The following is a 27,024-nucleotide window of genomic DNA, read 5'->3' as shown; positions in this document are numbered from 1 at the left end:
CGCCAATTGCGCAACCGTGGCGGCCGACGCAACACAACTTACACATAGTGGAGGTCAGTGACACAGAGCAGCCACACCCATCCACCTGTAATAATTCAACAAACTAGATTCAGCCGAGATACGCTCTCCATCGTCGGCTGAGGTTTGGAGTGAGAGCAGCCCGACACCGAACAAAACATTGGGAATCTGTATCCTCAGGTATAATGACGGGGTACAGATGGGACATGAATTGATAACTGAACCATCCACGTGCATAAAGGAGCACAAAGACAAAGTACAAGCGATAATAGAGATCAAAATTAACAATATTGATGTGCAAGCGATCGTAGATACAGGTGCTACTGTCAGTGTCATGAGTATGGACTTATTCAAAGTACTGGGGAAAGAAAGGCGTATGCTGACTTTTCCTGTGAACAATTGTAAAGTCACTGGAGCCATAAGTGCACAGCGACAAATAATTAAACTCCAAGTGCGGGTAGAGATGTATATAGGGGAAGAAGCCATAGCGTGCTCATTCCTGGTAGTAAAGGGTTTAAGGGTAGCCTGCATTTTGGGGGTAGATTTTTTGAGAGAAAGGGACGCAGTAATCGACCTTTCTCGGGGAAAATTAAGTTTGATGAACGCTGGTAGGAGGATAGAATTGTCCATGCTCAGATCTGAAGAGGTACCTGTGCCTAATTGTAATGCTATTAACATAAAGTGTAGGAATCAGTGGATACTACATTTAGACAATCATTGTCAAGGACAAAATCTCTATTATCCAGACGTACAAAGTGATCAATTAAAAGCAAATGTGGACGCACTAGTGAACAAAGTATCACAGTCCGAAAATTTGAACTCAATGCAACAGCAGGATTTGGTACAGTTATTAACTAACTATGCAGATGTATTTTCAGAACGACCAGGAATTGTTAAGGGATATCAGTACAATATCGAGGTGAAGCCTCACAAAACCTACTGTCGAGCCTCATACTCCATTCCTTGGTCCAAGAAGGAAATAGTAGCTAAAGAAATAAGAAAACTGATCGAGTGGGGAATAATAGAACCGTCTTTGTCCCCTTATAGTAGTCCTTTGGTGGCGGTAGCAAAAGCAGACGGACAGGTACGGTTAGTATTAGATGCGAGAGACATAAACGAAATTATTGTACCTGTCAGGACTCATCCGGAAAACTTAGATGAGCAAATTCAAAAATTCCATGGAGTGCAATATTTGACATCTATTGATATGAGAAGTTCATTCTGGCAAATCCTGCTCACACCCGAGTCGAGGAAATATACTGCATTTATATTTGGGGGAAGGAGCTACCAATTTAGGGTACTACCTTTCGGCTTAAATGTAAGTGCAGGAGTTTTCATAACAGCCCTCGACGCGCTTTTAGGTCCGGATTTGCTGCAAAGGGTAACAGTGTATGTAGACGATCTGGTGATTGCTACTGCCACCTGGGAGGAGCACGTAGAACTACTGAGTAGAGTCTTAGAAAGGTTTAAGCAAGCGGGAGTAACAGCGAATCTTGAGAAATCCAAATTTGGACGTAATCAGATTAAATTTCTAGGTCACATAATAACACAACAAGGCATCAAACCTGACAGCAAAAAACTTGACGCAATTCGTGGGTTTCCTAGTCCGAGAACTAAGAGACAACTCAAAGCGTTTATAGGTCTTGCATCCTTTTTTAGACGGTTTGTTCCAAATCAATTAATGAATAACGAATCTTTATTGAGCCTGTTGCGTAAAAATGTGCACTGGGTGTGGACAGAAGAATGTCAACGCGAATTTGACGCTATCAAAAACGCCTTGGTGAATGCAAACATACTGCGACACCCAGACATGACAAAAGATTTTTGCATAGCGACAGATTCGTGTTCTTACGGTCTGGGCGCTTGTTTATTTCAGTGGGACAGGAGCAACGACCCCAAAACAATCAATGTAATCGGATTTGCCAGCCACACACTAAACGGCTGTGAGAGAGCATATTCCGCTACCGAATTAGAGGCTCTTGCAGTGGTTTGGGCGGTAAAGAAATTCAACTATTACATCTATGGTAAAGAAGTCAAAGTATTCAGTGACCACCAGGCTCTGAGCTATTTAATGTCTTGCAAATTATACCATACCCGCTTGCTAATATGGAGGTTAGCATTGCAGGAATATAAAATTAAGATTATGTACCTAAAAGGACAAGATAATGTTGTAGCTGACGCCTTGTCGAGGCTCCCACTAGGGCAATCCTCAGTGTCAAAGATTTTGGAACAATCGGGGGAATATCGAATACTCTTAGTACAAGATAAGGTACATAGGAGGGACTTTTTACACATGTGTAAGAATATGTCTATATTGCAGGAAACTGATCCGATTTGGCGAGATATCGTTAGCAAAATTAAAGAAGGAACCAATCTTAAAAGTGTTCAGAATTTCAAAATAGTGGATAATATTCTGTATTATAAAACAGGTGTGTCAAATGACCATGGAGTCGTGTGTATACCGCAACAGGCTATCCCAGCTGTAGTGTGGCACACGCATTTAGCATGGGGTCACGCTGGGATAGGCAAAACAATAAGGATTTTATCCAGATTCTGTTACTTTAAGGGAATAAGCCAGCAGACTCGCACCATTATCAGGACTTGTCCTCTGTGCCAAAAAGCTAAGTTTCAAAATAAGTCCACAAGGTTTGAACTGCATCCTATAGTGCCTCATCGGCCACTTCAGTTAGTATCTATAGACATAGCAGGACCCTATCCACGAGCCAGGGGTGGATTAAAGTACATTTTAGCGGTGTATGACCTTTTCTCTAAATACTTAAAAATATACTGCCTTAAATCAGCCACTGCTCGTGGAATAGTTAAATGGTTAGGGAAATAATATTTTACACAAGTGGGTAAGCCTGAAGCGATAATATCGGATAATGCTTCCTATTTTACAGGCCATACCTGGAAAAACCATTTACATGAACAAGATATAAAGCACATACTAATATCCCGTTTTCACCCACAAGCAAGTTTAGTAGAGAGAACATTTGGAGAGTTAAATAAATTTTTCAGGTTATACATTGCATATAAGCACACAAGATGGCCAGATCTGATACCTAAGTTTTTGGAAATTCACAACGCAACCCCGCATGCTTCTACGGGGTATCCACCAAACGAGATTATAATGAATAATAATAGAGTTCTGAATGAGTGGCTGGCACCTTTGCCTAAGGTCCCAGTCATTCCTGAGCCTAAGGAAGAGAAGATAAGAAAAGCAGGGTGCAACCTTATCAGGTGCGCTCAGAAAAGGAAAGAAAAATACAATCGACATGTGACGAATAACCAAAAATTTAGTGTTGGGGACTTGGTACTCTTACGCAATCATCCTAAGTCCTCGGCATCCTTGAAACAGAATAGCAAGTGGCAATTGGTGTACAATGGACCTTTTAAAATAGTAAGTGTGCCACATGAGTGTAGCTATCTCTTAGCAGATCCCCACTCAGGGAGAGTACGGGGACTGTATCCGCGTAAGGATGTAAAAATATTCCTACAGTAAAAGACTAATAGTCCTATGTGGACACCATTCTTTTGTAAATGAATGAACATTAATGATGTGTGATCTGTAGACATAATGTACTAGTGTAGAAGTATTTAGTTATAAGAATATGATTGACTTTCTCTTTTGTTTATGAATATTTGTGTTATGTCTTCTTTTAATTAGTGTTAGCTTAAACATGCTCTAAATGTCTGCACAGATAACCTGATTAGTGCAATTATTTATAGTGTTAAATTGTGACAGAGATCAGTCAGGAGGAACATTTTAGTAATGATTAGTTTGTGTACTGCATAATATTCTATGTGTGTGTCAAACTTGAAATATTTCTTGTACAATCTTTTCTATTATATGTGTATATATGTATATATGTGTAGCTGTCAGATTGACAGATTCGAACCCAGAGTAATATCAACAATATGAGGCCCTGAGAACTTTATTATCTAACCAATGTTATCAGAGAGAATAATGCACCCAGTAGTGACCCGAGGGCACCATGGGAGGCAAACTTATTGCAAATTTAAGTAACGCAAAGTTACGCACAAAGAAGCTTCAATTGAAGCATGTGCAGATTCAATCAGTAAAAAAGGAGCTAGCCTGATACAGTCCAAGACAATTTTAGCCTACAGAGACTACACTGTAGTTACGTAGGACCTTGCAAGTGAAGTAAGACATAATTTCAAAGGAGTTATTGAACAATATGCCTGAATCCGGCTGGAATGCACAAATAAAATCTACTCGAACACGAATATAGATGATTTTTGGGCAAACTAATACGAAATTTTAATATTTGTTACCATGTACGCAAATATCACACACCTTGGTAAAGAGTTACGAATGTGCTGTTACAAAAATTGCACAACGGACATTGTAAATAAAAATAAAGGAACTTAAACAAAAGTGCAGTATTGTGTGGCAGAGACAGACAGTGACTGTTAAACCTGCAGCAATACGTCACGAAGTTGTTGTGTATAAGTAATAAAAAACTGTATCATCGCCGTGTGTGCAAGTGGACAAGTAACTAGCACGACACGAACAGTGAGCCGATAACGGACGGTGGACCAAGTTAGTGTCAAACTTTAATTCTTTGTGTGTCAGGGGACGCTAGGAAAGCGCATTGACTACAGAGATACATTTTGTCCTAAGGTGAAAACTTGCGTGTGACTAATGACAAGTCATGACATGGTGAAAAATATTGAGTGCCCAAAACGTGTTACTGTGACAACGAAACATTGTGCAAACCAGACTAGTGAAGGCCTACTGAATAATAACTGCCAATAACTGTGTGCGTTTTTTCCCACAGCAGGAAAAATGCCCATAAGGATAGTACACTGTTTGTGAACTTGTTGCATGTTTGCTGGAGCACTACAAGAAGACGTCACACGGGCTCGGGCGAGCTGATATACAACGCGCATCCGGCTACATCAGCTATGCAGCGGCCGCAGCAGCCCGTAGCAGACCAGACAGCCACACGCCTCTCCGCGCCGTAGCTGTCAACACCGGGGGCGGTGACCTACACGGAGCCGACGCGCCGCGCCGAGCGCCGCTCAACAATCACTCCGCACCGGTCACCAACTACAGCATTATTGACTTTTTCCAAAATATTTACATAAACTGCATAACATGTCAATGACTCCATTTTGATAAACATTGAACATTTATTATGTATGTCCGTAAACTGATAAGAGAAAATGAACACTAACAAGTGCAAGAGATGAATTTGTAACACGTAGGTAGTGGAAACATTATGAAAAGTGATCCTGTGCTAAGTGATTTAAAAAAAACAAACTAAGTGATATATCCTAGGACAAGTGACCTTGCAGTATATCCCAAAATTAATAATAACGAGTAGTTAATCACACACAAAAAAAAACTTTCGTTGAACTGTTTGTGACTGTGATATTATGTAACCGTTGGTGACAAACTGCTAAATTAATTCAAATGAATGACTGTTAAAGAGACAATATTAATCATGAACTGGGATGGTTGGGCTCCGCACAGTTTTGCCCAGGTTTCCTGTCTGCCTTCGCCCAAATGGGGGAGCCATGAACATATATAACCCTGGGACTAATTAAAAGAGCCATTCCATAAAAAATACAGAATTGTAAAGAACGTTACTGGCACCATTGTGTCAAAGTATAGAAACTCTTTGCCAAATGCTGCCAGGGGGCAATGTAACGTTCCCTGGCAAACTCACGCTATTAATGAACAAGAGTTTATTTGTACCATATACGCCGCTCTGAGCAAGTTGTATATACCGTAATTATTGAACAAAAAATATTATTGAATTTTGTGTAAAAGATATTTGTTATTATCGTAATATTTTTTGTAGTAATATTCTCTCTGTATTTAGCATAGTAATTTTTCTATATTTATTATGTGATTGTGAAATGTGTCAGTATCTGCGATAACAGAGATGTGAAATTTAGCCAGAGGAGAATAATATTGTCAAATTACAAAGAAATGTTAATAGTCAGCAGTAGTATAAAAGAACCATGTACAGCGTATTCTTTGGTCTTCTCTGTGTAGAGCTGAATGCGAGAGGAAGCTGTGTCGAAGCGATTTATGAATGGGTAGACTTCTTTTGTCTCTGTCTAGATTTAGCCGCCATTAGAGGAGGCGTTACAAATTAATGTGAGTTCAATTATTGTTTGATCTAAATATATCAGAATTTATCAAAAGTGTGTATTATTAATGTAAATTAGCTTGCCCATGTCATCTATAAAATTTCTTTAAAGAATTTTCAGCATTTTTAGCGGTGTTGCTGGGTTGTGCCGCGACCGATCGATTTGCAGCGGCGGCACATTTAAAAAATTGTTCCGCTAAAGGAAAAATCAACCAAACCCGTAAATAGGGAACAGATAGATAAAAATTAACAGTGAATTAAGAAATTGTTCTTCTTTTACAGTGATCCTGAGACTGATGAATTTTAAACTAATTCTACGTTTGTGCATTCGTAGGCGGATAGTTAATGTTGGTTAACATTGAAATTTAACAATTTTGGTTCTTTCAAATAACTTTAATGTATAGCGAAGTAGGTTTGATCAGTGATAATTAAATGTCGGCTTGGCAATAATTAACCATTTTCTGCTAATAGAGGTAATCTTGTGTTCCATAGCTAACGCCGGGATAGAATTCAGTAAATATTTAACAAAAAAAAACCCACTGCATTTAGAAAATGTGTGCCAAGGCCGAATTATGTAAAGGATTTAATTCTCAACTAAATATTCTTAATCAGTTAATATGAGTTCACGTAATTCTTAAATGTACGTAATTCTTTTGAACATACATTTTTTTATTACCACACGTAAATAAGAGAGAGGTTCTACAACAAAGTTCGTACTTACAGAAGACAGTTAAAGAGAGGCAAATTAATTAACTAAAAGCAATAATTATTATACTATCTTTAACGAAAATAAAAGCAATTTCGTTACAGTACCCAGGCATGGTTGACACCCGCCCTGACAGTTACACTTTTACCAGTATTTCTGCGGTCTCGATGACAATTCTAGTGAATATTTTGTACAATATTGTGAGCAGGCCGGTAGGTATCACTCGATAAGGCGAATTGGTTATCTGGCCGTGGTGGTAGCACTGTTGTTTTTACTCGCGAGAAGTAGGAAGGATTGGCGGTAATGGCGTGCACTCCATTATTCTGCCACACGCTACACATCTGTACGAGTCACTGACTGTTCATTAATAACAATACAAGCGTTCGACAACGCAAAATTGTACAATGTGGGGCAAATAGAAGTAGGCTTGAGAACAGAGTTCCAGGGTACAAGGAAACACACCAGAGGAAAGGAAATACACTACTGCCCATTAAAATTGCTACACCACAAAGATGACGTGCTACAGACGTGAAATTTAACCGACAGAAAGAAGATGCTGTGATAGGCATATGATTAGCTTTTCAGAGCATTCATACAAGGATGGCGCCGGTGCCGACACCTACAACGTGCTGACATGAGGAAAGTTTCCAACCGATTTTTCATACACAAACAGCAGTTGACCGGCGATGCCTGGTGAAACGTTGTTGTGATGCCTCGTGTAAGGAGGAGAAATGCGTACCATCACGTTTCCGACTTTGATAAAGGTCGGATTGTAGCCTATCGCGATTGCGGTTTATCGTATCGCGACATTGCTGCTCGCGTTGGTCGAGAACCAAAGACTGTTAGGAGAATATGGAATCGGTGGGTTCAGGAGGGTAATGCGGAACGCCGTGCTGGATCCCAACGGCCTCGTATCGCTAGCAGTCGAGATGACAGGCATCTTATCCGCATGGCTGGAACGGATCGTGCAGCCACGTCTCGATCCCTGAGTGAACAGATGGGGACGTTTGCAAGACAACAACCGTCTGCACGAACAGTTCGACGACGTTTGCAGCAGCATGGACTATCAGCTCGGCGACCATGGCTGCGGTTACCCTTGACGCTGCATCGCAGACAGGAGCGCCTGCGATGGTGTACTCAACGACGAGCCTGGGTACACGAATGGCAAAACGTAATTTTTTCGGATGAATCCAGGTTCTGTTTACAGCATCATGATGGTCGCATTCGTGTTTGGCGACATCGAGGTGAATGCACACTGGAGGGGTGTATTTGTCATTGCCATACTGGCGTATCACCTGGCGCGATGGTATGGGGTGCCATTGTTTACACGTCACGGTCACCTCTTTTTGCCATTGACGGCACTTTGAACAGTGGGCGCTACATTTCAGATGTGTCACGATTCGTGGCTCTACCCTTCATTCGATCCCTGCGAAACCCTATATTTCAGTGGGATAATGCACGACCGCTTGATGCAGGTCCTGTACGGGCCTTTCTGGATACAGAAAATGTTGGACTTCTGCCCTGGCCAGCACATTCTCCAGGTCTCTCAGCAATTGAAAACGTCTGGTCAATGTGGGCCGACCAACTGGCTCGTCACAATACTCCAGTCACTACTCTTGATGAACTGTGGTATCGTGTTGAAGCTTCATGGGCAGCTGTTACCTGTACACACCATCCAAGCTCTGTTTGACGCAATGCCCAGGAGTATCAAGGCCGTTATTACGGCCAGAGGTGGTTATTCTGGGTACTGATTTCTCACGATCTATGAACCCAATCTGCGTGAAAGTGTAATGATATGTCAGTTCTAGTACAATATATTTGTCCAATGAATACCCGTTTATCATCTGCATTTGTTCTTGGTATAGCAATTTTAATGGCCAGTAGTGTACAATACTAATCTGATTGTAGCAGCTGTTGAAAGTCACCACCATTCCTCTCTTGCCACTTTTGGGCCCTAGTCAGCAAGCTGCCGCAGGCAGATCGAAGCTGGACTGCAATGTCATCCGAAATGCTCTGCTGCAGTTGTTGAGGATTATGAGGTTTGTTGCGATACACCTTAGGCCTGAGGGCTCCGCACACAGAGTACTCGGATGCTGACGGATCAGATGGTGAGTGAGGACCGCGACCAGTCAGATCGCTGCTAAGAGCTCTGTCAAGCGCGAAGGTAGTGTAAATGTGCTCCAAGGTTCGAGGCTACATGGGCAGTCGCTCCATCCTGTTGGAAGTAACTTTAGGTATTTTCCTCCTCCTTTAATGCTGTCACAAATGGTTTCAAAATGTTGGCGATGTTACGCACCGAAGTCAGCTTCTGATGAAAGAAGATTGGACCAATAATGCTGCTTGCAGACACTGCACATAAAACTCCAACCTTCTGATCACGCAGCAGTGTTTCGTAGAAGTTGTGCGGATACTCCGCTGCCCAAACCTGTGAATCTGTGAGTTGACATAACCACTGAGATGAAACCAGGCTTCATCAGACATAAAGAACAGATTCATCTCCAAGCTATTCATTGTTATGTCTTTGTGAACAGCAACTCACAAAACTGGAGGCGCTGAGGAACATCAACTGGTTTCAATGCATAAACAACAGACTCTCGGTAGGGCTGTATACAGCGTGAGTCACCTAACGTTACCGCTGGATATATTTCGTAAACCACATCAAATACTGACGAACCGATTCCACAGACCGAACGTGAGGAGAGGGGCTAGTGTAATTGTTTAATACAAACCATACAAAAATGCACGGAAGTATGTTCTTTAGCACAAACCTACGTTTTCTTAAATGGAACCACGTTAGTTTTGTTAGCACATCTGAACATATAGACAAATACGTAATCAGTGCCGTTTGTTGCATTGTAAAATGTTTATTACATCCGGAGATATTGTAACCTAAAGTTGACGCTTGAAACCTCCAACGTTCAGTTGCGTGTTGTAAGAAACACGGGCCACGGTCGGCGAGCAGCATCTGCAGGGACATGTTTACGATGACGACCGTGTTTACGAGTGTGGCTGTAGTGCACTGTTGTGGTTTGCTCTAGCTGTCGCAGTGTCCGCATGTAGCGCTTGCTGCTATTGTTATTTTGCATTCGTCTCCGCACGCAGACCAACTGTAGTACACCGTGTTACCAGACGTCTGTGATAGTGTAGTGTTGTAGGAGCTGTGACCATGGTGTATTCGAACTCTGAAAAGGCGGAGATGATACTCATCTATGGCGAGTGTCGACGAAATGCAGCTGAACCCTGCAGGGTGTATGCAGAACGGTACCCGGACAGAGAGCATCCAATGTGCCGCACATTGCAAAACATCTACCGCCAACTGTATGCAACAGGTATGGTCGTAGCACGCAAACGGGTCGATAACAGGCCCGTCACAGGAGAAGCGGATGCAGTTGGTGTGTTAGCTGCTGTTGCCATGAACCCACACATGAGTACACGGGACATTGCGAGAGCCGGTGGACTGAGTCAAAGTAGTGTCATGTGCATACTGCATCGTCACCGCTTTCACCCGTTTCATGTGTCGCTACATCAGCAATTACATGGTGATGACTTTAATCATCGAGTGCAATTCTGTCAATGGGCATTAACAGAGAATGCGTTGCAGTTCTACCTGTTTACCGTTGAAGCGGGTTTCATAAACCACGGGGCAGTGAATCTACGGAACATGCATTACTGGTCCGTGGACAATCCTCGCTGGCTCAGACAGGTAGAGCGACAGCGACCGTGGACTGTAAATGTATGGTGCGGAATCATTGGCGACAGCCTCATTGGACCTCACTTCATTGCAGGGGCCCAAACAGCTGCAACATACATCGCGTTTCTACAGAATGATCTGCCAACGTTGCTCGAAAATGTCCCATTGCAAACCCGTCGACGTATGTGGTATCAGCATGATGGTGCACCAGCACATTCCGCAATTAACACTAGGCTGACACTTGACAGGATGTTCGACGGGCGTTTCATCGGACGTGGAGGACGCATAAATTGGCCAGCCCGTTCTCCTGATCTTACACTTCTGGACTTCTTTCTGTGGGGTACGTTAAAGGAAAATTTGTACCGTGATGTGCCTACAACCCCGGAGGATATGAAACAACGTATTGTGGCAGCCTGCGGCGACATTACACCAGATGTACTGCGGCGTGTACGAAATTCATTACGCCAGAGACTGTAATTGTGTGCAGCAAATGATGGACACCACATTGAACTTCTATTGGCCTGACACGTCAGGACACACTCTATTCCACTCCGCAATTGAAAACGGAAACCACGTGTGTACGTGTACCTCAGCCCTCATGGTAATGTAGATGTGCGTCAGTGAAAAAGACCAATAAAAAGGTGTTAGCATGTGGACGTAATGTGCTGTTCCAGTCTCTTCTGTACCTAAGGTCCATCACCGTTCCCTTTGGATCCCTACGTAATTCGGTGCTCTCCGATACAAACAATCGAACAGCGGAGGAGTGGTACTCAAGCGTCAACTTTAGGTTACAATATCTCCGGATGTAATTAACATTTTACAATGCAACAAACGGCACTGATTACGTATTTGTTTATATGTTTAGATGTGCTAACAAAACTAACGGGGTTCCATTTAAAAAAACGTAGGTTTGTGTTAAAAAAACATACTTCCGTGCATTTTTTTATGGTTTGTATTAACCAATTACACTAGCCGCTCTCCTCACGTTCGGTCTGTGGAATCGATTCGTCAGTATTTTATGTGGTTTACGAAATATATCCAGCGGTAATGTTAGGTGACTCACCCTGTATACAGATCCAGGTGGAGTATTCGTCCGCATGATCGACGTGATATGCTGTTCTCTTGTGACAGGCGTCGAGTTGATTTGGTAGAACTCTGAAGCATTTTCGGTGAACTGCAGCCACATTTCCTGGCGTGCAGTGCAGACACGTTTCGGAATGTTTTTGACTTGTTCAAAGCAGACCCTGTCTGACACCATTTTCGGACTAAGCATTAATGGCACTCATTGCTGACACGTCAGCACCTTTAAACTTCTTGGCAAACAAGTGACCAGACCAGAATGAGATTTTCACTCTGCAGCGGAGTGTGCGCTGATATGAAACTACCTGGCAGATTAAAACTGTGTGCCCGACCGAGACTCGAACTCGGGACCTTTGCCTTTCGCGGGCAAGTGCTCTCGGTCGGGCACACAGTTTTAATCTGCCAGGAAGTTTCAAGTGACCAGACCGTTTCCACGACTCCGTAGTCACGCATCCTTCCACAACGAACACCCGCTGCTCCACTGTGAGCACCATCTTCCCCTTTGCACAGCTCCACTCACACTGACACAGCGCGCAGTATGCTCTGAAGCAGGGTGGAGCAAGTGGCGGCCGTACAGGTGGTATGCGCGTCACGGGGTATGGTTATATGCATACCTTCAATCGTATCCACTCGTCTAGGCCACTTTTATTTGCGCAGCCCTGTAAAAGATGTTCGAAAGTTATATAAAAATAGGACAAAACTGTAGGGAAATACAGAAATATACTACGTGCAAGAACCAAGAGCGAACAACAACAATTGGAGCCGGCCGTGGTGGCCAAGCGGTTAAAGGCGCTACAGTCTGGAACCGCGCGGCCCCTACGGTCGCAGGTTCGAATCCTGCCTCGGGCATGGATGTGTGTGATGTCCTTAGGTTAGTTAGATTTAAGTAGTTCTAAGTTCTAGGGGACTGATGACCTTAGAAGTTAAGTCCCATAGTGCTCAGAGCCAGCCAACAATTGGAGACCAAGAACGAAGTGCTCGGATGAAAAAGGATGTAAGACAGGGATGAATTCTTTCGCCCCTACTATTGAATCGACACATCGATGAAGCAATGATGGAAATAAAAGAGAGGGCTAAGAGTGGGATTAAAATTCAGGATGAAAGGATATCAATGAAGAGATTCGCTGAGGAAATTGTTACTCTTAGTCAAAGTGAAGAAGAATTAGAGGACTTGTGGAATGGAATGAATGGTTTCATGAGTTCAAAGTAGTACCTAGCGAAACATCAAATCATTAAGTCATACTCTCATTAACTCATAAAATACTCATCGAAATCAGCCTACTGAAATCCCGTACATTATCCTCATAAATTACTTGAATGGCAGCATCTCTCTTCGTCTGCTAGAACTTTGTGCAGCATCCCTTCACGTCTGCCAAAATCTAACTGTGCAGCGTCTCTTCGAGTCTGCTAAAACCTAATTGGGCAGCATTCCTTCACATCTGCCAACGAGTCATTAAGCACCAGTAAGCTTCATGACTTCTTGCTCAGTGCGTTCATCGCGCCTGGCATACCTACAGAAATTAACCTTCAATACGCATCTCTTCATCAGGCCAGCTATAGCTTACGATCGATTCAATGTTTCTCTTCTCTGCATCTCCTGTACTATCTTCTTGACTTCTTCTGAAAATAATCTAGCTTATTTCATGTGAAACTTTATCTGTATGTTTTTTTTTTTTTTTTTTTTTTTTTTTACTCCATGGGATCACTTCACTTTAATACTATTGCTCCATCTATATGACAGACTGCAGACTAAATATTATGTCTTGGTTAAATATCTTAATATTTCTTATTCTTTGAACAATTAGATGTGTGAAACATGAGGGTTCCCTGTTGATTCAGACTCCATAAAGTTTCCAATCCCACAACGTTATGGTAGACAGTTCTTTGTACTTGCTATAGTTCCTTTGATCTTTTCCTGGATCTCAATAATACTTTAGCTAATCTTCATCTCCCACAATGATACACTCTCTTCTGTATCATCGAGGAATCGTCTCTTTGACTATTGCTCTTCTCATGTATTGATTATATGAAATCTCAACCGGTATGTCCACGCTACATTCTCTGTGCTCCTGTGGCTCCCAATTCGCATTCTCTATTTGGTTCTTCTCTGTTTAATCTATGTCTGCTCTCCCCTATGTTCTGCACTAACGTTTCCAGATTCTTTCTGACACCGAACTCTTCTTCGTTCCTCTTCGTACAAACATCACACGTTTTCTGACCTAAATTAGAAACCCGGCTATCTGTACCAGGTGCACATTGGGCTAACGTGATGATGATGAGGTCCCATACTTCGAGGAGTGTAGGGAACGATGCGGGAGACCCGCACCGCCGTACTAGGCAAGGTCCTAGTGGAGGTGGCTTGCCATTGCCTTCCTCCGACCGTAATAGGGATGAATGATGATGAAGATGAAGACGACACAACAACATCCAGTCATCTCGAGGCAGGGAAAATCCCTGACCCCACGGGGAATCGAACCTGGGACTTCGTGCGCGGGAAGTGAGAACGCTACCGCAAGACCACGAGCTGCGGACTGGACTAACCTAAAGGTCTATATTTACAACTGGGTACTCACGTACCTCTAACACCTCTTTCTCTCCGAACAATATATTCCTAGTTTCTTCAAAGCCTATGTACAAGGCTCCAGCTGTTCTGATACCCGGCCGGAGTGGCCGAGCGGTTCTAGGCGTTACAGTCTGGAACCACGCTACCGCTACGGTCGCAGGTTCGAATCCTGCCTCGGGCATGGATGTGTGTGATGTCTGTAAGTTAGTTAGGTTTAAGTAGTTCTGTGTTCTAGGGGACTGATGGCCTCAGAAGTTAAGTCCCTTAGTGCTCAGAGCCATTTTTTTGTTCTGATACTTCGAACTGTTCATTGTGGAGGCGATCTCTCCAGTCAGTGTTGCGCGTCATTCTTCTCCTCATTGCTGGGGCTTCGTCAAGGGTCAGGTCCTTTAACATTGATGGTCTCCACCCTTCCCTCTTGTCTACCAGCTCACCATAGTATTGCAGGTGGAGGCTGAAGTGGCTGTAAAAGCATTGACCCCACCAATGATCTCGTCAATGGCAAATTGCAAATCAACTTGAAATTTTTCTAAGCCCATCGATACATTAGCTCTGACTGTGGCAGGCCTGAGTGTCAGCAGAGAAGTCTGGGCTCTGGGGGGCAGAGGTTCCCGACGGTCGAGGTGAAGTAGAAAAGGAAGTCCAAGATGAAGAGATTTCTGATCGGAAGATTTCTACAAGGAAAACTCTTATTGAATTCAGGTTGGCTGGGCTCCGGCTTTTCGACCCCTTGACTAATAAAAAATGCTCCTTAGAACGCGCTGGTCCACTTCCCCTAATTGGTTAGCCAATAACGCTCGTCCTACCAGTTTACACAGGAAAAAGTCGCTTCATTCTCTCTGTGTCTCTCTGTAACCAACTAGGCGGTCTTCGTCAGCACAACTGAGTTTTTCTGTTTAACATGTAATTTACTTAACTGTGCCAATCCCTGTGAGTCTTACGTCATGTATACATTTATTTTTTACAGATTCAAAACGTCACGGGATGTCTCACGGTTTAAAAGGCCAATAACTGTGGGCCGCCCTCCATATTCGAGATGTTAATCTATGGGGTCGTGCTGTCGAAAGGAAAAGTCAGCTTTTTACTTTTGAGCACAGTAGTGCCTTCAGCTAAAACGTGTTCATTCTCACGGCATTGCCAAGTTGTAAAATGTTTGCACAAGGGGCTTGCTCCACAAGAGAACCAACCTGTGTCTGTGCACACAGTTAAATGTCCTGCGGCATCACTACACATGACTGACCGATGACCGATGAGCCATTGACCTGTGCGCCTCCATTCCTGTCCTTTTGTGAAATAGCTCTAAAGGTGACGCGCGATTCTTACTGTCTCTGCACCGTCCAGAATGCTTTCAACATTATCTCACTTTTTCTCGTACAAGGCATGCAATTCCAAATTAATAGTAAATGAAGAGCAAAGTTACATTAGTCAGTTACTGATAATCGCCAACACTGCTGCTTAAAATAGTCCTCAGTGTCAATGAAATATTCCGACCAAATGGGTCATACATTATTAATTTACATATGTTATGTGATCCTCTCTGGAAGAACCGTCGCACGCAACTGCAGTATTTAGCTGCCTGTCATATGTCACTGAACAAGATACTGTACATGTGCCGTGTGTTGGGCAAGTCAGCGATTTTGTCGTATAAGAGCCAATCAGGTGTCTTACCACAGATTTTTCAGTCAGAGGAAAGCGAGACCTGGCTGAAGCAATGTTCTAGTCTACAGTACTGAACTGTACAGACGCTGGACATTGGTCAGAAATTTCTTGTGCTGCTGTGCATACTCGTACTGGGTGAGACCGCTACATGCTCCTGGCTTAAAGCGTGCTTTCCACGCGTGTTTTACTTGAATTTCTTGCAGGACACATCACATTGTTCGCTCGACACACGTTCACGTGAAGTAACTTCTCGCGTCGTGTGTTTCTTTAAACCGAAATGGAATTGAGCAGCATTCCTGTGTGATCGATTCGGAAACGTAGGCCCTCAGGGATAACAATATCGAATTGTGCGTCACACATCCGTCACCATTCGTGACGATCAATCTCTCTCTGTCTCTCTCTCTCTCTCTCTCTCTTGTTCTCAGTGACTCGTAATCACACTGCGTTGGCTATTCTGTTTTCTTGCGTGTGTTGTAAAACTAGGAATTTAACAGATTTTGTACAATACTTGAGACGGGTTCCAGGTGCTCACATAGGGTTGTCTATCCTCCAGTTAAAGTTACTCAATATTATATCACCTTCCGAAAGTACTAGCATTCTTCTATTCGTTGTATTGCCGGGAGCTGTAGCATGTGCGGGGCGGCATAGCAGAAAGTGTCGCTGGAAGATACGCTGAGGGGGCGCCATTTCAAACCCGACCGCCAGAAATTATTTGTTGTACAGTGATTATCATTTCTGGAAGAACGTCGGACTATATTACGTGATACTTGTATATTCTGGAATATTCGATGATTGTATCAATACACTACTGGCCATTAAAATTGCTGCACCATGAAGCTCACGTGCTACAGACGCGAAATTTAACCGAGGGGAAGAAGATGCTGTGATATGCAAGTGATTAGCTTTTCAGAGTATTCACACAAGGTTGGCGCCGGTGGCGACACCTACAACGTGCTGACATGAGGTAAGTTTCCAACCGATTTCTCATACACAAACTGCAGTTGACCGGCGTTGCCTGGTGCAACGTTGTTGTGACGCCTCGTGTAAGGAGGAGAAATGCGTACCATCACGTTTTCGGCTTTGATAAAGGTCGGATTGTAGCCTATCGCGATTGCGGTTTATCGTATCGCGACATTGCTGCTCGCGTTGGTCACGATCCAATGACTGTTAGCAGAATATGGAATCGGTGGGTTCAGGAGGGTAATACGGAACGCCTTGCTGGATCCCAACGGCCTCGTACCACTAGCAGTCGAGATGACAGGCATCTTATCCGCATGGCTGTAACGGATCGTGCAGCCACGTGTCGATCCCTGAGTCAACAGATGGGAACGTTTGCAAGACGACAACCATCTGCACGAACAGTTCGACGACGTTTCCAGCAGCATGGACTATCAGCTCGGAGACCGTGGCCGCGGTTACCCTTGACGCTGCATCACACACAGGAGCGCCTGCGATGGTGTACTCAACGACGAATCTGGGTGCACGAATGGCAAAACATTTTTTCGGATGAATCCAGGTTCTGTTTACAGCATCATGATGGTCACATCCGTGTTTGGCGACATCGTGGTGAACGCACATTGGGAGCGTGTATTCGTCATCGCCATACTGGCATATCACCCGGCGTGATGATATTGTTACACGTTTCGGTCACCTCTTGTTTGCATTGACGGCACTTTGAACAATGGACGTTACATTTCAGATGTGTTACACCCCGTGGCTCTACCCTTCATTCGATCCCTGCGAAACCCTACATTTCAGCATCATAATGCACGACCGCATGTTGCAGGTTCTGTACGGGCCTTTCTGGATACAGAAAATGTTCGACTGCTGCCCTGGCCAGCTCATTCTCCAGATCTCTTACCAATTGAAACGTCTGGTCAATGGTGGCCGAGCAACTGGCTCGTCACAATACGCCAGTCACTACTCTTGATGAACTGTGGTATCGTGAGCTGCATGGGCAGCTGTACCTGTACACGCGATGCAACCTCTGTTTGACTCAATGCCCTGGTGTATCAAGGCCGTTATTACTGCCAGAGGTGGTTGTTCTGGGTACTGATTTCTCAGGATCTATGCACCCAAATTGCGTGAAAATGTAATCACATGTCAGTTCTAGTATAATATATTTGTCCAATGAATACCCATTTATCATCTGCATTTCATCATGGTATAGCAATTTTAATGGCCAGTAGTGTAGCAACGCTCTCCGTCCAGGAGTGCAGTTCTACTCTGGCTGTTCATTGGTGTTAGAAACAAACGTGTTTCCCGTGCTAACTGCTGTATTTCATTGACGACCCTAATTTCGAAATTGTATGTGGATCGTCACGATGGGGCGTTTCCGTACTGCCCCGAAAGTAGAGTTAAAAAAGGTAAAGATTTCTCAAAGATTAACAATCTGCAAATGGCGCAGCTTAATAGAGTAAAACAGCAACCCACACTGATGATGGATAATTCAACTAAGAAGCGCACGATGTGGTGCGTCGCAGGAAAGTTCCCAGCTTTTATAGAATGCCACCCTCTTGCAGTCTATTTGCACATCTGCGTGGTATTAGGCCACTAAATAGGTTGCAGATTTCATTTTTCGGAAACGGAAAACGATCAGACTCGCGCTATTTTAATTGCAAAAAAATTGCATACAGCCGAGACATGACCGAGGGAGGGGTGGGGGGCATCGGAAAAGTAATTAACGAGTGAACATTAATTATGTTTGGTCGTTCATCTCCGAACAATCCACCAACCATTCGTATGTTTTGCTGTAACACTTGGTAAACACAACATAAATGATTACCAGACAAGGTAGTGGCTTGAATCAATGACGGAGCCAACACAACAGATAGATTTAAATAATCTTTATCGATCGAATACATTGACAACTACGAAACATCTGTTCAGCTTGAGCTCGAAACGACAAAAGGCAATAACACAGGAAGAAATCAAAAGAGCAGCGCTCTTTCATTTATCTTCAGTGGCTTTGCATTCACCACTTTTACAACTTCTGGAAGTTTTGCTATATAAATGCAATCTTCAAACATTTAGTGAATACGTTATTCTCAAACATATTTCTCTCTTTACAAATGAGAAATGGTTTTGCTATTAAACATTATAACCTTCCCAATTATGAGAATAAAAATTAGGCCACAAAAATAAATAATATGATGCGCTTTAATGACAACATCAAAATTCATTTCATTGTTCATGAAACCCAATTGATTCTACACATTGTAAGACGTGTATACACTCCTGGAAATGGAAAAAAGAACACATTGACACCGGTGTGTCAGACCCACCATACTTGCTCCGGACACTGCGAGACGGCTGTACAAGCAATGATCACACGCACGGCACAGCGGACACACCAGGAACCGCGGTGTTGGCCGTCGAATGGCGCTAGCTGCGCAGCATTTGTGCACCGCCGCCGTCAGTGTCAGCCAGTTTGCCGTGGCATACGGAGCTCCATCGCAGTCTTTAACACTTTAGCATGCCGCGACAGCGTGGACGTGAACCGTATGTGCAGTTGACGGACTTTGAGCGAGGGCGTATAGTGGGCATGCGGGAGGCCGGGTGGACGTACCGCCGAATTGCTCAACGAGTGGGGCGTGAGGTCTCCACAGTACATCGATGTTGTCGCCAGTGGTCGGCGGAAGGTGCACGTGCCCGTCGACCTGGGACCGGACCGCAGCGACGCACGGATGCACGCCAAGACCGTAGGATCCTACGCAGTGCCGTAGGGGACCGCACCGCCACTTCCCAGCAAATTAGGGACACTCTTGCTCCTGGGGTATCGGCGAGGACCATTCGCAACCGTCTCCATGAAGCTGGGCTACGGTCCCGCACACCGTTAGGCCGTCTTCCGCTCACGCCCCAACATCGTGCAGCCCGCCTCCAGTGGTGTCGCGACAGGCGTGAATGGAGGGACGAATGGAGACGTGTCGTCTTCAGCGATGAGAGTCGCTTCTGCCCTGGTGCCAATGATGGTCGTATGCGTGTTTGGCGCCGTGCAGGTGAGCGCCACAATCAGGACTGCATACGACCGAGGCACACAGGGCCAACACCCGGCATCATGGTGTGGGGAGCGATCTCCTACACTGGCCGTACACCACTGGTGATCGTCGAGGGGACACTGAATAGTGCACAGTACATCCAAACCGTCATCGAACCCATCGTTCTACCATTCCTAGACCGGCAAGGGAACTTGCTGTTCCAACAGGACAATGCACGTCCGCATGTATCCCGTGCCACCCAACGTGCTCTAGAAGGTGTAAGTCAACTACCCTGGCCAGCATAATCTCCGGATCTGTCCCCCATTGAGCATGTTTGGGACTGGATGAAGCGTCGTCTCACGCGGTCTGCACGTCCAGCACGAATGCTGGTCCAACTGAGGCGCCAGGTGGAAATGGCATGGCAAGCCGTTCCACAGGACTACATCCAGCATCTCTACGATCGTCTCCATGGGAGAATAGCAGCCTGCATTGCTGCGAAAGGTGGATATACACTGTACTAGTGCCGACATTGTGCATGCTCTGTTGCCTGTGTCTATGTGCCTGTGGTTCTGTCAGTGTGATCATGTGATGTATCTGACCCCAGGAATGTGTCAATAAAGTTTCCCCTTCCTGGGACAATGAATTCACGGTGTTCTTATTTCAATTTCCAGGAGTGTATATCTATTGTCTATTGTCAAACCACAATTTATGAAAAATGTTTATATTTTATTAATAGGATTACGTAGGAATAATTAATATTTGTCATTTTGGAAATAATTGTGGTAGCAGGGAATGTCTGCACCAAAGTATTGTTGGCGGGAGAGACCACACACATTGATATAATTTAAAAATGGCGGGGAAGACCGCGTATGGATACATTTTAAGAAAAGAGCGGGAAAGACCGCGCATTGATACATTTTGTAATGGTAGCTGGAATTGTCGGCACCAGCAAGCATTGTTGGCGGGAGAGACCGCACTTTAGCGTTCGTAGGAGTCAGTAGTAACCGAGATGTGAAGCGAGTCGGTAGCAGGTCTGAAGCGAGAGGTTCAGAGGAGCGGTGTGCCTGCCAGCCACCAGCTATGATTTACAAGAGATTATATACGGATGTACAGAGACATCAGCTAACTATTATCATAAGAGGAACTAATATAATTGAATTATTTTTTTAAGAAACTCAAGACTACTGAAGGTATGTTTGCGCAATGCTAGATTATTGTAAAAACTAAGTCCGATTTGAACGTTTGTAAAATCATTTCATTACCAACAGTAAATATTTGAAGAATCGTTTTCAGAATATAATTAATTTTTGCCAGCAATATTGCATTACTGATGTAATCCATCCCAAAAACCATCAACGTAAAACTTGGCAAAATTTTATTGTTGTCAAGAAAAAGTTTAACTATGAATTACGTAACTTCAGTCAAATTAATTAAAGAATAACGTCAGCTTTGCTATTAAAGAAAAACGTCAGCTTTGGTAATAAATACAGCCACTTATTATGATAGCCCACTAGCAGCTAATAGAGTATAGTAAAATAGAGTAAGTATATTCATGTCACAGTTCGATGTAGCAGTCAGATGGCGATCCAGTAACAGTAAAAAAGGTAAGGAACAGTTTTGAGTTATTGCAGGAAACGACTAAGGGCATTCTATGTTTCGTCGATATAATCAGCAAATCACTTTTAATAAGCAGCATTTAAATTTGTATGCGAAGATTACACTTATTATTATTGACAAAGAGAATTAATTTCAGAGGGAAGATTTCATTTTTTATTATTAAGCGAGAGATAGAACTCCTAAGGGAAGGTTTCATAGACTATTGTAGAAGGGAAGGTTGTGTAACTAAAGAGATATAGAGAAGACGGGAAGGTTTCAACATTCACAACTAGTACTGAGCTTCTCGTGATCCTTGTCCCATTTAACGGTTCAGCTCGACAGGGAATTCACTAGCCTTGTAATCGCCACATACTATCCTTTTGTCTTACGTAATATTTTCAGCTCCACGGTAAGTATTCGTGTTGCAGCTTGTGATTGAATGCAAAGCCGCCAGCAGCACATTCTTCAGGTCAGTCTTCCAAGTAATTTCGTGAATAACCATTAACATTCATTGTCTTGGATAATTAGGTTCCGATCGTACAGATGGCAAACACATTTCCATTGCACGAGTGTTCGTCTACAAGAGGGACCTTATTACGCGAAACTTTCATTGGATTTGCAGAATTCTTTGCTACTCTGTTTTCCTCAGAAACACACCAAGGAATTTATGTTGCGCTTGCGGAAGTTTAACAGTTCTTTCTGCGTGTTTCGAGTCACATAGCGTTATCACTGATTCCTGGCCGGCCTGTTTGGCCGAGCGGTTCTAGGCGCTTCAGTCTGGAACCGCGCGACGCTGGTGGCAGGTTCTAATCCTGCCTCGAGCATGGATGTGTGTGATGTCCTTAGGTTAGTTAGGTTCCAGTAGTCCTAAGTTCTAGGGGACTGATGACCTCAGAAGTCCCATAGTGCTCAGAGCCATATGAACCATTTTTTTAAACTGATTCCTGCCTGAAAATCGGCTGTAAATCAGTTTAAAAGTTATTTCAAAATTTCAGTCGAACACATAAATTGTAGGTGACGGCTAGCTTTCAACGTGCAGCCATGACAGGTAAAAATGTGAAGTGCAGATAATGAATCTCATTACTAAAAGACATGTGCAATTTAGAGCACGATACAGGTTCCATTTGCAATGATTGCTTCTATTTGGTAATGTAATTTCTGATCCGGCCCACATTTTTGAAGGTTGTTCTTGCAGAAACCACAGCACACGACGACCGAGTTAATGAACGAGTGAGTGAGTGAAAGGAGCTAGTTCTGAAGATACCGTCCCTTTTCTGTTGAAGAGCCTCCCCGTATTTTCTCGTGGCTCGTCTATATTTTCCCGGGCCTTAATGCAGGCTCTCCATCCACTCTTGAGCCATTAATCGGGCGGCGTCCCTCTTGAGCAAAGGGCTTTTAGCGGTTTCCTCTCTGAAGTCCTAAACGACGCAATTCCTCCCGTTTGGCTGCTTGCAGATGCGCACGCTAAGTGCGTCGTCATTTCGGCGCGAAGGCGTCTGGGCTCTGGGTAGTGTCTTCCTAGGAGGCTGTTGGCTCGGCACGCACGTTTACCGTTTTCCACGATTTGAAAAAAAAAAAAAGTTAAACTGCTTCGCTTTGTGTATGCTGAACCGTGATTTATTTTCAAAGAATGTTCTTAAGAATTTATTTTATTTACTAGCGATTCATCAAGAACATTAACACATTTAATCACACTATGTAAGCATGGAAGTAGTTGCAGAGAGTAACTAATGAAATCATAACCAAATTCCTTTTAACAAATGGGAATTTTATTCACTTTAATAGTGCCTAAAAGCATTTTTTAAAAGAAACAGATTTAAAATTATAATCAGAAAGCACCCTCTAAATATCAAAGTTACAATTTATTCAGAGGCAGAAAGAAACAAGTTTTGACTGTATGAGCTTTCGGGCAGAGAACCTTGCCGCTCCCTTTTGACATGGCAGTAGTTACGACCGCTCACAACAGCCTCTGAAAGACTACACTGGTGCAAATCTGCAACACACCAGATAACTTTAAGAGTTTTAAAAATTTACACAAGCACACAATCTACGCACCCCCCCCCCCCCCCCCCCCGTAGGAGGGATGGAAATGGTACAAAACACTAACAATTAAAATATTAACCTTGCCACCGAAGGTGCAACTTGATTTTAACTTCTGAGAAAAGTCTTACAGTGAAAGGGTGGCAACTTTATATACTAAAATGATCATTTAAATAAAAGCTCATGAAATATAATCTTATATAAAACTCTACAAGGTGGAGAAAACATAAGATGCTCTACAGTACACAGATACAGCCTCTCTAGATCATAGGCAACAATATCAAAGTTTCCAAAGATTAAAACATATTTCAGGTATTAAGCCGTTACACTCCAAGCAATAAATTCGTTAACACACCAAATCCGACAAACATGACAGAGGCAGCTTCTGGTATACGGTAGATTGATAGGGAGATTACCGAACAAACCGAACCGCAGGTTGCTCTAACCAGCCCCTACTCCACAAGGGAAAAACGGATCACCCAATTTATAAACAACCACCTTCCCGCGGGTGGGCAAACGGAGAAGAATGGTGGGACGACCCCAAACCAAGACGGCTGGTGACCTCACCAAGAAAACGAATTTAACGAGAGTAAATCAAACAACATATCACCAATCACTTAACTTCTAATAAACTGCGATTTCTCCAGAAGACCTGGCGCAGCACCCCCAAATCGCTCTCCCGAACCGTGCGCTGCCAGTCGCTTCAACGGACGCAGGAAGGCGCGCCGGACCGATGTCGTGGGTTGACTCCTGTTGCTCTCGTGTCGACCGCGAAGCCACTACCCCTTTCTTTACGGCGCGGTCCACTGGACTTACGTGGCGACCTCACATGCGCCGACGCCCAAGACGGACAAGTCATCTTGTGTCTCAGTGCGCGACCGACCAACCGATCGATCCAACCGCCAATGACCATTGCCTGAGCAAACTCGAGCAGACTGTCGGCCTAACGCGTAGTCTCAGATGCAGGAACTCAGCCCCGACCGGGCGACCACTCCTGAGTTCTCTTAATGGCGGAGTGGAAAGACTCTCATTTTGCCAGCCTTAATGGTTGATCCGAACGACAGACATACTAGCACTCCGAACGACAGACAGACACTAACTGCCTAACAAATGCGGACGAGAGACAGACTAGCAAGCTGGGGACGAGAGACCGACCCAGACTAACTGACTGGCGAGCACATAGCGCCCCTTAAACGCACGTGAACAGGCAACCTTTCCCCTTTCCCACCAGAGGGAGACACCAAAGCTGCGATTGCCACAGTGGCGACACCGCCAGAAACGGAGGGCGACTGCTTCACACTACGCGCTGCAGCGCGCTCTTCAAAACAGCAGTTTTTACCACGGTTCATATACTATTGCTCAAAAGTTTTCGAACTCTCTGAAAGTGAGATACAAAAAGCTAGTTATCAGAATCAAATACGAATTAGCTCAATATAAAGTTTGAGAGTAGTGGTACATGTTTTTAAAGATGAAATCGTCCAAAACACAACTTTCCGTTGCTATGCTGTTCAGATTCCAAGCATTGCATGCCGCTAATTTTGTATTGTGGTAGCATAATATAATCTTTCCTCACTAGATGGTGTTCACAGGACGTCAATAAGTCCGTAAACACGGTTACAAGTAAGAAAGGGGAATGTAGTTATGCACGAGATATGAAGGGCTTATTTCGATAGTGGTACAAGTCCATTGCCTCCACTTTTCTGTCTATAATGCTTCTAAAATTAATGAGCCAAAGAAAAAGAAAGAAACAGAGGTTCATCTCTAGCAAGAAGCCATATGTTTGAATATTTCTGGTATCTCAACTGCAGATTTTTCAGCGCTCGTTTAACTTCAGGACTCTGTATCTCAATACGAACAAAAATGGACCTATACCACTATTCAAATAAGCCCTTCATATCAAAGAGTGAACTTCAGTCAGTGCTCAATGTAGGCCTCAACAACGATAATGGGACGAAGAAAGGAGCTTTCAGCAGAAAAACGTTCTTCAATTGTGTCTTTGCGTGCAGGTACTCTTACTATGCGACAAACAGCACGTCAAGAACAACTTTGAACATGGCTGACGTTTGCAGCAACCGCATACACAAATTTGAAAAGTACGTAAAAATCTGCCAACCGGTTGCATAGGTTTTCTATATACCTTGACCAGGTTTCGCCACCTGTAAGGATGATTTCATCAGAAGGTAAGGTAATTACATGAAGAACATATCGTCAAAGATAGTCACATGAAACTTGTGGTTCTCTAATTTTTTTTAATGCAACTTTTTGTCGTATACAGGGTGTAAATTTTAAGTTGACAAACCAGAATAACTCGAAAAATAAGCTTCACAAAGAAAAATGTGTAGAATCCAAAGTTAATTCTTTTCGAGGGGCACATCTGCTGGTGCTAAAATTAGCTGGGGCTGGGGTGGGAGGCAACTTTAAAATTTGAAATGGGAATCCCCATTTTTTATTGAAGAACCAGATTCTACATGAAAAACTACGTACACTGTGTCTTAAACATTTTTCATTCCTGGTAGTTGGCGCTGTAATTCAAAAAATGCGTGCTGTCATTTTTGCGTGGAAAATGGTTACGGATGAATAAAAAATACTTATTTACTTCGTAAATTCTGATTCGGTAAAACTAAAACTCTCCCTCTCTCCCCATAGGGTGGGGTTTGAGAGAGAGGAATTAGAGTTTTACAAACGTTGACGCAAATACTGTATTAATTTTCTCCGCAGATTGGGATAAGTTTTTTTTGTTTCGTGGTCATGAGGCCACACAACTTTTAATTATCAGACAAATGATCTGACTAGCTAACTAACTAACCAAACATCCAACTTACTATCGAGTGAACTCAGTTTTTATTTATCCGTAACCATTTTCCACGCAAAAATGAGAAAATGGATTTTGTTGAATTACCGTGCCAACTACCAAGAATCAAAACAAACGTTTGTGTTAAAATGTACATAGTTTTTTATGTAGAATCTGATTCTGCAATAAAAATGGGTGTTCCCATTTCAAATTTTAAAGTTGCCTTCCGCCCCACTCCCAGGGGACTGTGGTGGCGGGCTAATGTTAGCGCCAGCAGATGTCCCCCTCGAAAATAATCAACTTTGGATTCTACACATTTTTCTTTGTAAAGCTTATTTTTCGAGTTATTCTGGTTCGTCAACTTAAAATTTACACCCTGTATATGCGGTTCGCCACTGAGTCGACCACTCCAGACGCTGGATATTAAATCAAGGACAGGTACGTCAGTCCCAAGAGAATCACGTCACAGAGAGAGTGAAATTTTGAAAGTCACAACAGGCACTCATCGCAGATATGCGTTTATTCAATTAGCGCTTCCGATCGTTTTGGTCATCTTCATATTGATCTAAATACAGAAATGAGAATATCACATAAAAATGTTCATAATGGTAAGTTAACAACTGGAATAGGCAGTGTCGTAACACACACAGAGTGGAAAGTGAGCAAACTTACCTGTCTCCACGAGGTTAAAAGAGAAAGTAACCAAATATGTAGCCAAAAGCGATATTTTCAAATAGAGTAAAATCACGATAGAATAATAATCACACATGCCCTGTAA

Source organism: Schistocerca americana, chromosome 3, assembly GCF_021461395.2.
Source record: "Schistocerca americana isolate TAMUIC-IGC-003095 chromosome 3, iqSchAmer2.1, whole genome shotgun sequence".
In the NCBI taxonomy this organism is placed as follows: Eukaryota; Metazoa; Arthropoda; class Insecta; order Orthoptera; family Acrididae; genus Schistocerca; species Schistocerca americana.
This window is presented reverse-complemented; position numbering follows the sequence as displayed.